Raw genomic sequence first — 12,946 nt, forward strand, 5'->3', positions numbered from 1 at the left:
CAATCGTGGCCTTTCCTCCCTGGATTGGTGCGTGTCCCACAGTAGACCTGGTTATGGTATTGACAACTTCCTTTTTCTTTTTCTATTTCCTTTAAGCCTCAATAAAAGGGGTCACAATGATATTCTTTAGTCTGTTCTCCATCAAAGCAGCGAAATATCAACCAAGAACCGCAGGAACTCCACTTTAGACGAGCGTTCTCAGAACCACAGCTACGCCACTATCAAACAATGATACTCTGTTTATGGAACTCGATGGGGAAAACGTACGTAACATTAAACCTTCGTGAAATGTCACACACTTTTAAGCAAGTGTTTTAGTTGTGTACATTTTTGCCTCTTTTCTTGCAAAATGAAACAGTAGAGAAGATGGTGCTTTATTTTGGTTGGGGCAAAAGAAGTTTCAACAGGCAGAGTTCAGCTCCCCTGAAAGATGATAAATGAGATGGGTCATTTCTTCCTTCCCCATTCTTGAGCGAGTCAGAAATGGTGGGAAACAATGACCTTTAGGCCTGGACAAAGCAAGGAACCTTCCCCTCTCCTATTTTCCTTTCATCTTCTAACTAACAGGATTCCTTCTTGAATGTGTTTTTAACACCAGTTCTTCAAACAGGTCATGAATACCTCACAATCCTTTCTCCTTCCTTGACAGACATTTTGACTGTTGCCAGAAACTACCTTTGATGTGTTCCTGTAAAGAATAACACAGACTTTCCTGTTTGTCTCAAAGCTACTGAACTGAAGCTTCCACTGCAAAGGACAAAATGATCTGTATTAAAAAAAATATCAGCACACCTCCGCAAACACACACACACACAACTTTGTCATTATAATCCCAGACCTGGCCTCCCCAGGGTTCAAACAGTTCTTGTTGTTACCTTCTTGGTTGTTTTAATATGATTTTTTTTATCATGCTTTCCCTAATCTCTGCTATCGGTGTCTCAAAATACCAACAGTAATTATCAAATCCCTCTCCCCCCTTTCCATTCCCGGCTGAACTGGAGCGCCTCTGAGATTTCCCCACCAAACCTCTGAACCCGTCTGAGGTTCGCTCATCTGTCTTTCTAAGTCAGCAGAAGGAAAAACACAGGAAGACTGTGCCTTGAGCTATAACAAATCCTGGACAACCCCTAGCTTGTCAGTATCTCCTGAGGAAACTTTTCATAGAATCAGAGTCCTGGAAGAGACCTCGAGAGATCAAAAAGTCCTGAAAAACAAGGGTTCTAAGAAACTCAAACTCACAGAATATTAAAAATAGAAAGAGCTGTAGTCATTGCCTGCTTACTATCTTTTCTCATCCCAGTGAAATGACTTCCCTTATTTTCACTTTCTCCTATACAGCCCACTCTCTGGCCCTATAAACCAGTGTTCATGCTTTCTCTATCACCTTCATGATTTTTGTTTTATCTCAATACTATCTGTACCATTATTTACTTAATTTTTTCAAAATTGATTTCCAATGGATTCATTTTCTTTTTTTCTTTACATTGGACTCAGCAATAAGACCCATGAAATCACGACTTTAATGTACTTTTCCCTTCGAATTCATAACAAATTAAAACCATAACTATTAAAAAAATGCATACTTCTAATACCTGAAATTATCTTGAATACAACTGTCTTATGCATGTAACAAGTTGGGAATTAAAGTTCTAGATCAGGGGCTAGCAAATTTTCCTGTAAAAGGCCAAATAGTAAATTTTTTTGGCTTTGAAGGCCAAGAGGCAAGATCAAGAATCTTATGGAGGTTCTTATATAATATGAGAGGAAACAAATTTCCACATTTTCCCCCCAAACATTTGGAAATGTAAAAGCCATTCTAGCTCACAAATCATAAAAAAAAAAAAAAAAAAAGGAGGTGGGCTGAATTTGGCTCATGGGCCATAATTTGTCAATCCCTGCTCAAAATCATGTATCTGATATTTGTTTGAACCTTCTCTGAAATTTCTGTAACATCGAGTGGGACATAAAAGGACTTATAGGATGGTTGTGAAGATGAAATAGTTGAAAAGCGTTAAGTGCTTAATACACCATCTGGAGCAAAGCAATTACTCAATAAATATTAGCTGTGTTTTCATCTTTGTCATCATCATCTTCTTCTCTCTCTTGACCAGGCTGGTTAGCCACTGAGTACTTTTCCTGGCACACAGTAGGCACTCAGTGTGTGATAGATGATGTTATTATTTCAACTGGTTGGAGCAGCGGTTCTCAACTTTCTATGCAGATCAGACTCAACTGCGGGGTTATTTTTACAAACACACGCCAAGTCTCACCTCTGGAAATCCTGACTCTAAAATTCACTCAAGGAATAAGCTGAGCACTTGTGTTTTTTGGCAAATTCTAGAGCAATTCTGATGATTCTAAACACAAACCTGTGACTTAGAGCATAATCTGGAGAACAGGGTCAGATATTCCAATCCCCAGATAGGCCCACTGCTCTGTTTTATGGTCACATACAATTCAGTGAGTGCTCAGCCCCTTTGTTAATAGTAAATTCCATCTGTCAGTCAATCAACAACTGATGTTAACTGAGCACCTACAAGGTGGCAGCCCTTGAGCCAAGTTCTGGGGACACAGCAGTGAAGGAAGCAAAGACCCTGCAATATGGTAGTCCCTCTTCCTCACCTTTCATTCCTTTGCCATGCTTGATTTTTTTTTTTCTTAGCCCTTTTCACCATCTTCCATCTTCAGTGTATATTGGTTCTGTCCCATGAGAGCAGGGACCTGATACATTTTGTTGACTGTCGCTCCCACAGCCTAGAAGAGTGCTTAGCACACAGTAGCTGTGTGTTCAATAAAGATTTGTTCTAACGGGTGAAGAGGGAACTCTGCACCTCCTTAGAGAGCCAAGCTGACGGCCAACCCAAGGCGGAACATGTCCCCAGCCTCCTTGGTGTCGGAGTTAAGAGTGAAGCATGTTTTCTGGTCCTGCAACCTCCCTGCTGTTTAATCTGAAATCATTGCTTTATGATTCAGTTTATTCTTTTATAAAATTAGTAAAATGTCTTGAGTATTAAATAGAATAATGCTCATTGCGGGGACTATGTTTAATAAGTAGCAGCTCTGTTGTGTTTGTTTTCTCGTCACCTGGAATTGAATGCACAAAAGACAGTTCTAGAGCTTTTCTGACAATCCCTAAAGAGATCAACTGAGAGCAAGTAATATGCCTATATTAGTTCTCATTCTATAGACTGACAATATGCATCTGTTTATTGGACAAATAGTTCTTGAGCTTCTACCGTGTACTGGATGCAGTGCTGGGGTCTCAGGACATGGGGCAGATGATGGAACCAGTCGTGGCCCCTGCCCTCAAGGAACTTACTGTCTGCGGGAGGGGGGACGGGGGGAGATGGATGGGCATCAAATAAACCAAGAATCATAAAATGCCAATGCTGGAAAGTGGCATCCATGCTGCTTTCAGGTTAATACTGGGGAGGAAGGTGGGATTTGACACAGTCTAAAGGGTCAGAAGAAGTTGTCCTGAGCAAGTGATACTCAGGCCAAAACCTGAACCATGTGAAGGTGTTATAACCAGACTTAGAGGAGGGAACCACGACTGGATGGTAACCACAACTGAGTAAAGCCAGGGTGCAGGAGAGAAAATGAGGACCTCATCTCAGAAAGGTCGACTGGAGCCAACCACTCAGGGGCCTGTACAGGAATTCTTCTCAAACCTCATCTGCCCGTGAATCCCCTGGGCATCTCGTTAAAATGCCGACTCTGACTCAGCAGGTCTGGGCCAGGGCCTGAGAGTCTGTATTTCTAACCAGCTCCCAGGAGATGCAGAGGCTGCCGGCACACAGACCATGCTGTGAGTAAGAAGGTTTCCGGCCATGACTTTAACGTAAGAGCAGGGAGGTTTAGGCAAGACTTCCCTGAGATCCCTCTATACTGTATGAACTCATCTTGCAGCTGTCAGGGAGCAAAACCCTCTGCCTGGAGCTTGGGAATCTTTGGGAAGCCTCTAAGATTCCGTGGGAGTTGGTGTCCTTTCCTGGGGAGTTTACTGACACTCGTGTCAGTCCCAATTCTAGGTGGCATTGCCATGAAACAGGTTGCTTCTGCCCAACAGAAACTCCTTGGCATGGGTGTTGCAATTCAGAAACTCTGGGGAGGGACAGCCCATACATATTCTTAAAAATCAAGGCAGGCTTGCTAAGACGCAACATATATTTATATTATATGCATACACACGTACATAGATAATCTTTGAAATGCAGTAATAGCCACACATAGGATTGAAATGAAATCTTACACACATTAAATCATCTCAAATTTAATCATTAAAGGATTAGGGACTGGGATGCTTTTGCTGTTGCTGCCAAGGCCCGAGCAGACCCAGACTTCTCCGTCGGAGCCCACATCTGGGACTAGACATCTCAGGACGGCCTGTCCATTGGGCAGGACTGATCCTGCGGGCGTGGTGATGGTCCCTGGCAGTGATCAGTGAGAAGCTAGTGAGCAGGGCAATGCTGAACACACACGGGAGAGACGGGCACACGGTCCGGGGCAGACGAGTCTGGGGGAGCAAGTGCCCCTTCAGGGCCATTCGGGAGGAGGGCGGGATGAGGAAAGCAGGTGCCTGCGTGATGCCTTCGGTGCATCGTCTCCCCCAGGTCTACTAATTGTCTTTCTAAGACACTCTGGGTGACAAATGTCCCCAAACAAAGGCTGCACGCCACCCGCCCCCACGCACGAAGCTCAATTTAATCGCTCACCTCTGCAGCCTTAAATCAAAGGTGGTTCCTATTAAGTATAATTACCTTTGCCAGCAGCTTGTACAACACGGCAAGTGAGGGGCTGCTAACCAGGAACGGCTTCTACAGAGCATTATATATGCCTTGGACTAAATCAGCAGGACCCCCGGCTTCAGATACACATGTAATTCAGCCAGGAGCACATGTGTACTGCGGGTAGAGAGCCGCACACACGCATAAACACAGCATTTCCTCCACGTATGTCAGCAGCCTGCAGACACCACTCTGCAGAAGAATAAACTACGAGAGAAAATGTTTCTCTGAACCTTGAACGTACAAGACGTGTTGCTCGGTCAGTTTTTCCACAAGAAGGCAAATTGCCACCCAACCAGTTAGTGTCTGAACAAGTCCCAAATCCAGGACAAGAAATCAGACAAACTCCACCTTCCTCACCCCCGGAAAGCAGGGAAGTGACACCCCTCCTGGCTGGCGTTGACACAGTCATTTTTCTCCCACTCAACCTCACCGCATCTTTCATTCCTGACATACAAAAACATTTTTTTAAATCACAGGCATCTTTATCATTTTAGGCTCGTCAATTCCCATTTTGCCTAATTAATAAATAAATCAAAACCTGAAAGGAAACGAAAGGAAAGTTGAGAAGCACTTTTGGCCCTAACCAAAGAGAAGCCACAGCGAGCTAGATGCAGAATGCGGTTCTTTCAGTCCTTCAGGCTCATGCTAGGAGTTATGTCTCACCTCCGGTTTCACTTTATAGAAGCCTGTTTATTAAACTATGTGCCCAGAAGCATAAATGAAGACCTCAAAGAAAAATAAGTCTCTCTCTCCAAAGACGTTATACATTGCTATTCTAGTAGTCTTCAAACGGTCGGCTCTCCCCTCCACAACCGCTGTATTAACTAGCGTTTATTGAGCACTTACTATGTACCAAGCATGTATGAAGCATATCATGTATACAATGGATATAATCTAGATGGCGGCCCCACGTGGTATTAAAGGGAGTTTTTCAAAATTAAGAGACTAGTGGTTAGAAGGTTAAATAACTTGCCAAAGGTCAGACAGAAAGTAAATAAGTGCCTGGACTTGAACCCCAGTTTGTCATGTCATGAGGTCAGGTACCTGTAAAGCATCTGGGACAGTGCTGGCAGGGAATGGACTCTCAGTACCTGTTAACAAGTCTGATCATTATTGTTTCAGGGAACAAAAGAGAAAAGGCTGATTCCATTAAGGGTTGCAGCGAGCAGTGATCAGAGTGGCCAACTAGGAGCAAATCTAGAAACCTTCACAGCAAATTATCGCTTATAAGAGCTGAGCAGGGGCTAGCATGTGCAGGAAACAAAGGACCTGGGTTCAGTAAGGATTAGTAGGAAAAGAAAACAGGGAACTATCGCTGATGGAAATGTCCAGGGCTACCTGGGATAAACTTTGGGCAGATCAAGTGAGACCCAGGAACAAACAAACATACGAACAGAAATGAACTTGAGTTCCTAGTGAATCACAGATCATCATCCACCCATCCGTCAATCCATCCTAGGCTCTCCACCTCTAACCTCTTAAGATAGGGGGCCGTGCCTCGTTCATCCCTGAAGCCCTGGAACACAGCACAGCGTCTTGAAAATAATAGAAATGAACAAATATCTGTTGAAAGAATAAAAGAATGACCCTCAAATACATACACTCCTTTCAGGGAACTTATCTTCCGAGAATCAGTTTGATGCTTCCAGCCTTCCTTCGCTCTCACAGTTTCCAAGCCTCTTCTATATTATTCCTGGAATGAGATTTTTACCCTGGAAGATCTACACGGCAGCATCAGTGTTGGCTCAGCAAAGTTTCAAGCTCGAGCCCTCACCCCACAAATTTTTCTTTGCTCCTCGGGAAGTCAAGCCTCTTATTTTTGCCATGCATTTCTCCCACTGAAAATTAAAACATCTCAGTCTCACAGCTCGGTTTGCCCAATGAATTGTTTGTCACAGCTCTTGTTTTCATGATGCAGAAACAATAGGAAGCCCTTCCCCTCACTTTAATATTTTAAAAATTCCTTTAAATAAAGTTGTAAGTTTCCATTGCTACTGTTTTATCTTGGGGACTCCCCGTTAACTTGTCCAATTCCTTCCCTCCACTGCAGGAGAGCAGTTCAAAGTACGTGCCTGAGAATTCAAATTGGAGTTACAAACCAGTATTCTGTTTATTTGTCAGAGCGCTGTGGCAGATTCAAAAGTTAAACCAAAGCACAAAACTCTTCTTGTGGAGTGGGTACTCAGGGGACTGTGGTCTAAAATGAAAATCAGATCATTGTTCAAAAAAGAGAAAAAAAAAAAAACCCTCACACAGTGCATTGTAACACATTTGAAAACATCTCTGTGTTCCTTAAATGTTCTGCTAAGAGTACTAACAGGTCAGTCCACAGGAAATGCAAGAATACGTTATAGTTTAATCAGGGCACATAAAACACTGTCTAGAATGTTATGTTGCCCGGGGGAATGCAGTGAGCAGGGAACATTTACAAACTCCAGGTCAGTCTCCCCATTACATCACTGTGAAAAAAAGAAATTTATGAGGTTAAATTATATGGATGTTATATATTGGAACTGTTAGCCCATTCCCACATGAGAATGTTGGCTGAAATGGCCAGATTCCCTGAGAGAAATTTCTAAGGCCTTCTATTGTGGATGTTCTTACGGTAACTTTCCACAAAAAAAGTGAAGACTTATTTATTCTTTGAAGATAATGAAATGAATAAAAAGAAAGAAGTCTAACCAAAAAAAAAAAGCCCTAATTCCAATAGAGAGGGCACCTAACATACTTATTCTTATTACTCTTCTCCAGAGATAATAATACAGAAGTTATTTTGCGGAACTTCCTCATGATTTATTTGACCTGTTCCTCGTCTAAGTGATTGGAAACACAGATGTTGATGCTATAACTTTGCTTCCAGTAAATAATTCCTCAAAGGACTCACATTTGTTTAACCTTAGTCACAAGATGATAAAACTTATTAAACATTTATGGGAGCAGCAACACAATTTTGTTGGTTTACGTCTTTGGCAAGATTGGAAACTCATATCCCCACTTTTCCACCTTCCTTTCACCTCTCTAAAAGAAAAAATATCTTTGAGGAAGTTCCTGTACCTGAATTATGAAGATCCCCGCCCCCCTGCTTTACTTCTCCATCTGCGCCTGCAGTCTGACAGTAAACAGAAGGGCTGCCATGCTGATCTCAAAGAACAATAATTAAACCAAAGGGACAGCAGACAAGGTGCTCCCGTGGGATCGACAGAGGAAGAATAAAAACCTCACCAGGGAGCTGTTTTCTTATGATTGCGAACCTGCTTCTGAGATAAGCAAACATTCACATGTGTGATGTGCGTGCATTTATTCACTGAACACCACTCCCTAAGAACCTACTCTATTCAGCCCTGAGGACATAAATAACATGGGTATCTACATGTCCCAAAGACTCCAGGAACCTTGGATAACTGTTCGTTCATTCATTCATTCATTCATTCACTCATTCATGTATTCAACAGAACACCTACTGTATTCCAGGTACAGCAAATGAAATGGTCCCCACGATTTGAAAGTTTGTCAATCCCTGACATGACACAATGTAGAAAAGGAAACAGAAATTACAACTGGTATAGAGCCTGCTTCCTGGTATTATCTGTCACTTATACATTTCTTATCTAGAGCTGATTTTCCTGTGCAGGGGACATGGGGTGTAACTACGGCTCTGTTTCCCTCTCACCTCGGGCTGTAACCAGTAGGGCAGGGGCAGTGCCAAAGGGGCACCCCTGGGGAAATACACCATGGCACTGGAATACACACTATGACACTGGAAATACACTGTGTTCACAGGGAAAATCCTGAAGAGTTTTGTGGTGATTTCATTAGCAGCTTAGCCTTGGCATGGACATATGCGTATACTATGTCCACCACAGACACAAAACTCACGAACAGTAAGGGCTTCTCACTCTCGCCCCACCAGACACACACACTAACATCCACGACATATCTAATCCAGCTGTACATGAAACATATTCATGTCCACAACACACATAATTGCACAGATTTACAACTCAGACCCACAGTAAAACAGATCCCAGCGCGCGTGCACACACGTTCCGAGGAGGCTGCTGTTCTTGGTTGTGAAACGCCTCTGGTACTCCGTGGACCCTCTAAACTCTGGGGTCCGATCTAATTAATATATCTACCCCCAGGACCAACCGGTAGGCCTCAATACATGTTTGCTAAACTGCATTACAGTACAGTGTAACCGTTCCATATGTTAAACTGGAGGATTGACTATTGTTAATAATTCAACTTATAACGTGGACAAACAGAAGTCCTTTCCTGACCTCACCCACGCATGTTTAATACCTCATGGAGACTTAGCATCGGTAAGGCTACAGCTGTCCAGCTATGAAGCTTAATCATTATATACTCTGAGGACAAATGCAATTTCTTTTATGCTATTCATGGTTTGGTTTTGTTTTTTCCTTCTCTCTGTATCCCACCCCACCCCACCTCAAGGTGGCCAATGACAGTTTTCTTGACATACTAGGATTCAAGCCATGTTGATGACTGTCTCATTCATTATTGGGATTACTGACATATTTTATGTTCAGTTTACTTACTTCAAGCAGACATGTAGCAAGTGCCTACTAGGTGCGAATTAGCTAGTTGAATTTTTGGTTAGAGAAGTCTACATCTCAGTAAAGATGCCAAGAATGTTCAAAATATGAAATATTAGTGTTTAAGTGATGTTTATTTTTCTCAACTCATTCTCTTGCTAAATGCAGTAAAATTCTCACAACTGTTATTCTCTATGTAAATTATTTATGTGACAATTGTAAAAATTCCCAAGAATATTCATTACAGGATTGTGTGTAATAGTGAAAACTTTAAAACATGCTAAATGTCTATTAACAGAGGAATTGATAAATCAGTAAAAATGTACATGCTTATGGTAGAATATTATAAAGCATATAAAAGAGAATTAGCTACATCTATTTTCTTAAATCTATCAACTCTTTCTCTCTTTTTTTCTCTACCTATGTACTTGCATACTGGGATAGAGACCCAAAAATAGAGTAAAAAAGAAAACCTTGTAAAACAAAGCATGAAACTATTTACAACTATACCTCAATAAAACTGGGAGAAAAAAAATTAAATTTTTTAATTAAAAAATTAAAAATTCTAATTTAAAAATAAACTTACAATTAGTAGGTCATACTGAAAACAAAAGCAAACAAACAAAAAATTTTAAACATATAAAAAAGAATAATAATACTCCTACCTACATACATGTGCTGGCAATACTGTAAATAATGTAAGATGTGCACACCAAATTCTTCATAGTGCCTATCTCTGAGGACAGAGAGAGGGAGAAAGTAACAATAGTTGAAGAACACCTATTATGCACCAAGCACTATTCTAAGTACTTAATAAGTGCCAACTGTTTAAAACCTTATTAATAGTGCTTGGAAGTAAGCACCCTCCTTACACTTATTCGACAGGACTGAGGTGCAGAGATTTTAAGTTTGCTTTTCAAAGCGAACAGCTTTATCTGTACAGTTTAATTCCTTTATATCTGAAATTTACTGACCAAGTGAAATAAGCTCACCTTATTACTGACAGTTCCCTCCTCTATTCCATCTGACTGATTATTCCCATCCAATATTCATAAAGAAAATATTTATATTAAAGATGATAAAATAAGATGCTAATTCCATTTCTCATTAAAATAACTGGTAATCAAGTGGCAAGGCAGTTTGCCAAACCTTGTATTACTACAAATGTTTGTTTCAAAATGTCACCCAAATTAAAAAATAAAAATAACCCACCACCAACTAAAAACGATTGTTGATTTTTTTTCAAGAAAGATCCCATCATGATTTCTGTTGTAAGCAACGCTTTCCCTCTGAGATATGACCTCTTGAATTTCGTGATCATCTTTTTTTTTTTTTTCACATTACTCAGAGTACTCATTTAAATGTCACCTATAATTAAATACTTACAAGTAAGAAACACCTTTGGAGACCCTGACCATAAATATTACGAGGGACTCTAAAGGGGAAATCCGTGAGGGTAGCTTTGCGTTTGCTAAAATAAATAATGGGGTAGCGTCATTGCATGTGTTCCATATTTTTGATGGCCAGGAAGAGTCATGGAGCCTACAAGAGATTTATGGGGAACAGATGAGCAGTGTCTGACTTCAGGACACATCCTCAAGGATGCTGTAGGAAGTGGGTGAGCACGATTACTTACTGAGCCACCCCAGATGGACTGTGTTGGGGATTTTCATGGATTTTTTTTTTTAACCTCTGTTTAATAAAACAGGAATGGACTTATGAAAACTCGATTGTGTAAAGCTCAAGAGGTTCTAAAAATTGTTCTTTGTTGTTTTTTTAATCTTCATAGTTTCCATTTTTTTAAATGGTCTTTAGATATTCAGATAAGGATGATCCTCTTTCTATCATTTTTTCCTTTCTTCCTTTTGCCACAATTGACTTACTTCAACCTGGAGGAAACCCTCCATTTCAGTTCATGCCCTTGATCTGCACATATTTATACCAGACTATGAATGTTTATGTGACTTTTTGCTATTAAACATTAAATAATGTGAAAAGCAACAAAACATGGTGTTTGAGTACTTGGGCTCTGATATGCAGACCCAGCGTTTAGTATCTTATTTAAAAGCTTCTATGATCTTCAAGTTACTTAAAATTTCCAAAACTAAATTTCCTTGTCTATTCAATGGGCCAATAATAATATCCGGTTCTCAAGATATTTTGGGGGGAGACTTTATGTAAACGACTTTTATGTAGTCAATGCTGAGTAAATGTTAACCACTTAGTGTAGATTTTTGGTTTTGTGTCATCCAGGTCAGTGAACAGTAGCCATTATATGACAGACCATTATGATTAGCATCATCTTCATCATTGCTGCCACCATTATTTGGATCACAGTCACCTATGAGGCACATATGCTAGACAGAAAAGGCTTAGAAGTCTGATTACTGGGAAGAATCAGGAAAGAATAGAGAAGGGATGGATTAAGAAAAAAAAGAGGAAACATTGAAGAGAGGATGAGAAAATATGACAAAGGTAACAAGAAAGTGAAGGAGGTTCCAAAGAATAAAACCGGGTTCTCTGCCCTCTCATCCACTAGTTTCCAAAATTTTAGGGAGTGTAAGAAATAAAGAACCAGGTCTGGGATATTCCTTTTGTTTCTTTCTTGTCTCTTGACTCTGGTACCGAGGGTGTCAGCCAGCTCCCTAGCCGACAGAGACTTTGCTATATATCTGCCGGACTGCCTGCCTTTCTCCTCTTAACCGAGGGATTCTCTGGACTCTGATGTTTCATGTTGTGACCAGGTAGACCGATGCATAAATGGGTGTGTTTCCCTGTTGAAATACATTAGGGAAAATTGTCCCCACCATTTCTAAAAATATAGGCAATTGCCATGACAGAGTGAGGGCAAAAGAGACACTCATATTTTTTCCATTGACTAAAAGCCAAAAGTGAAAATGGACCCTGGAAATAATTTTTTAAATGTTAAATGCTTTGGCATTTGGAATTAGAGAGAGAGAGTGTGTGTGCATGTGTGAAGAAGAAGGAAAGGAGAAGGAGAAAAAGAAGAAAAAAGGGAGGAGAGAACTTAGATATTTTCCTCCTATATCCTGTAATTTAAAGCCTTAATGGGTGCCTAAAATTCAGATTCAGGGGCCTCATGCCATCCTATGGAATCAGAACCACTAGGCTCTGGCCTGGGAATCTGTAAATTTACATTTTAACAAGTTTCCCAAGTGAGGAGGACACCAAATAAAGGTCGAGAACCACGACTCTATTCCAGATGCAAAACCAGAACATTATTCCCAGTCCTTCCATATTTGCAAAATTTCCTGGGCCACTAAAGACTTTCCAGAGTTTTTCTCTGATATCCTGGGAGGGGAAGTTCCTTCTGGTTTTAAAACCTTTTGAAGTATGCATGAAAGCCTCTGCTTTCCGGGCGTTTCTTTGACCTGAGTGTGACTTGGCAGCCACAGCTCACAGCTGGTTCATGAATCCCTTGCCCTGCTCAGGCTCTGGGCATCTATAGCGTTCTCACATTTAGTCATCGTGCCCCAGCCTCATGGTTTGTGCAATGCCCTCCCCTCAACTATTGCTTTCTTTGTAATAATTCCCTCTTTTATTTACTTAATTTTATTTTAAAATGAAAATTTATGTCAT

General features: G+C 40.8%; 1 protein-coding gene across 2 annotated transcripts in view; it reads right to left on the minus strand.

Moving 5' to 3' along the window:
- The window catches only part of TSHZ2 (teashirt zinc finger homeobox 2), a 274,009-nt gene that overhangs the window by 246,399 nt on the left and 14,664 nt on the right, over nucleotides 1-12,946 (minus strand). The gene's annotated exons all lie outside the window — the stretch shown is intronic.

The sequence above is a fragment of the Aethalodelphis obliquidens genome, unplaced genomic scaffold (assembly GCF_003676395.1).
Source record: "Aethalodelphis obliquidens isolate GAN/ISIS:26980383/991018 unplaced genomic scaffold, ASM367639v1 scaffold57, whole genome shotgun sequence".
Classification (NCBI taxonomy): domain Eukaryota; kingdom Metazoa; phylum Chordata; class Mammalia; order Artiodactyla; family Delphinidae; genus Aethalodelphis; species Aethalodelphis obliquidens.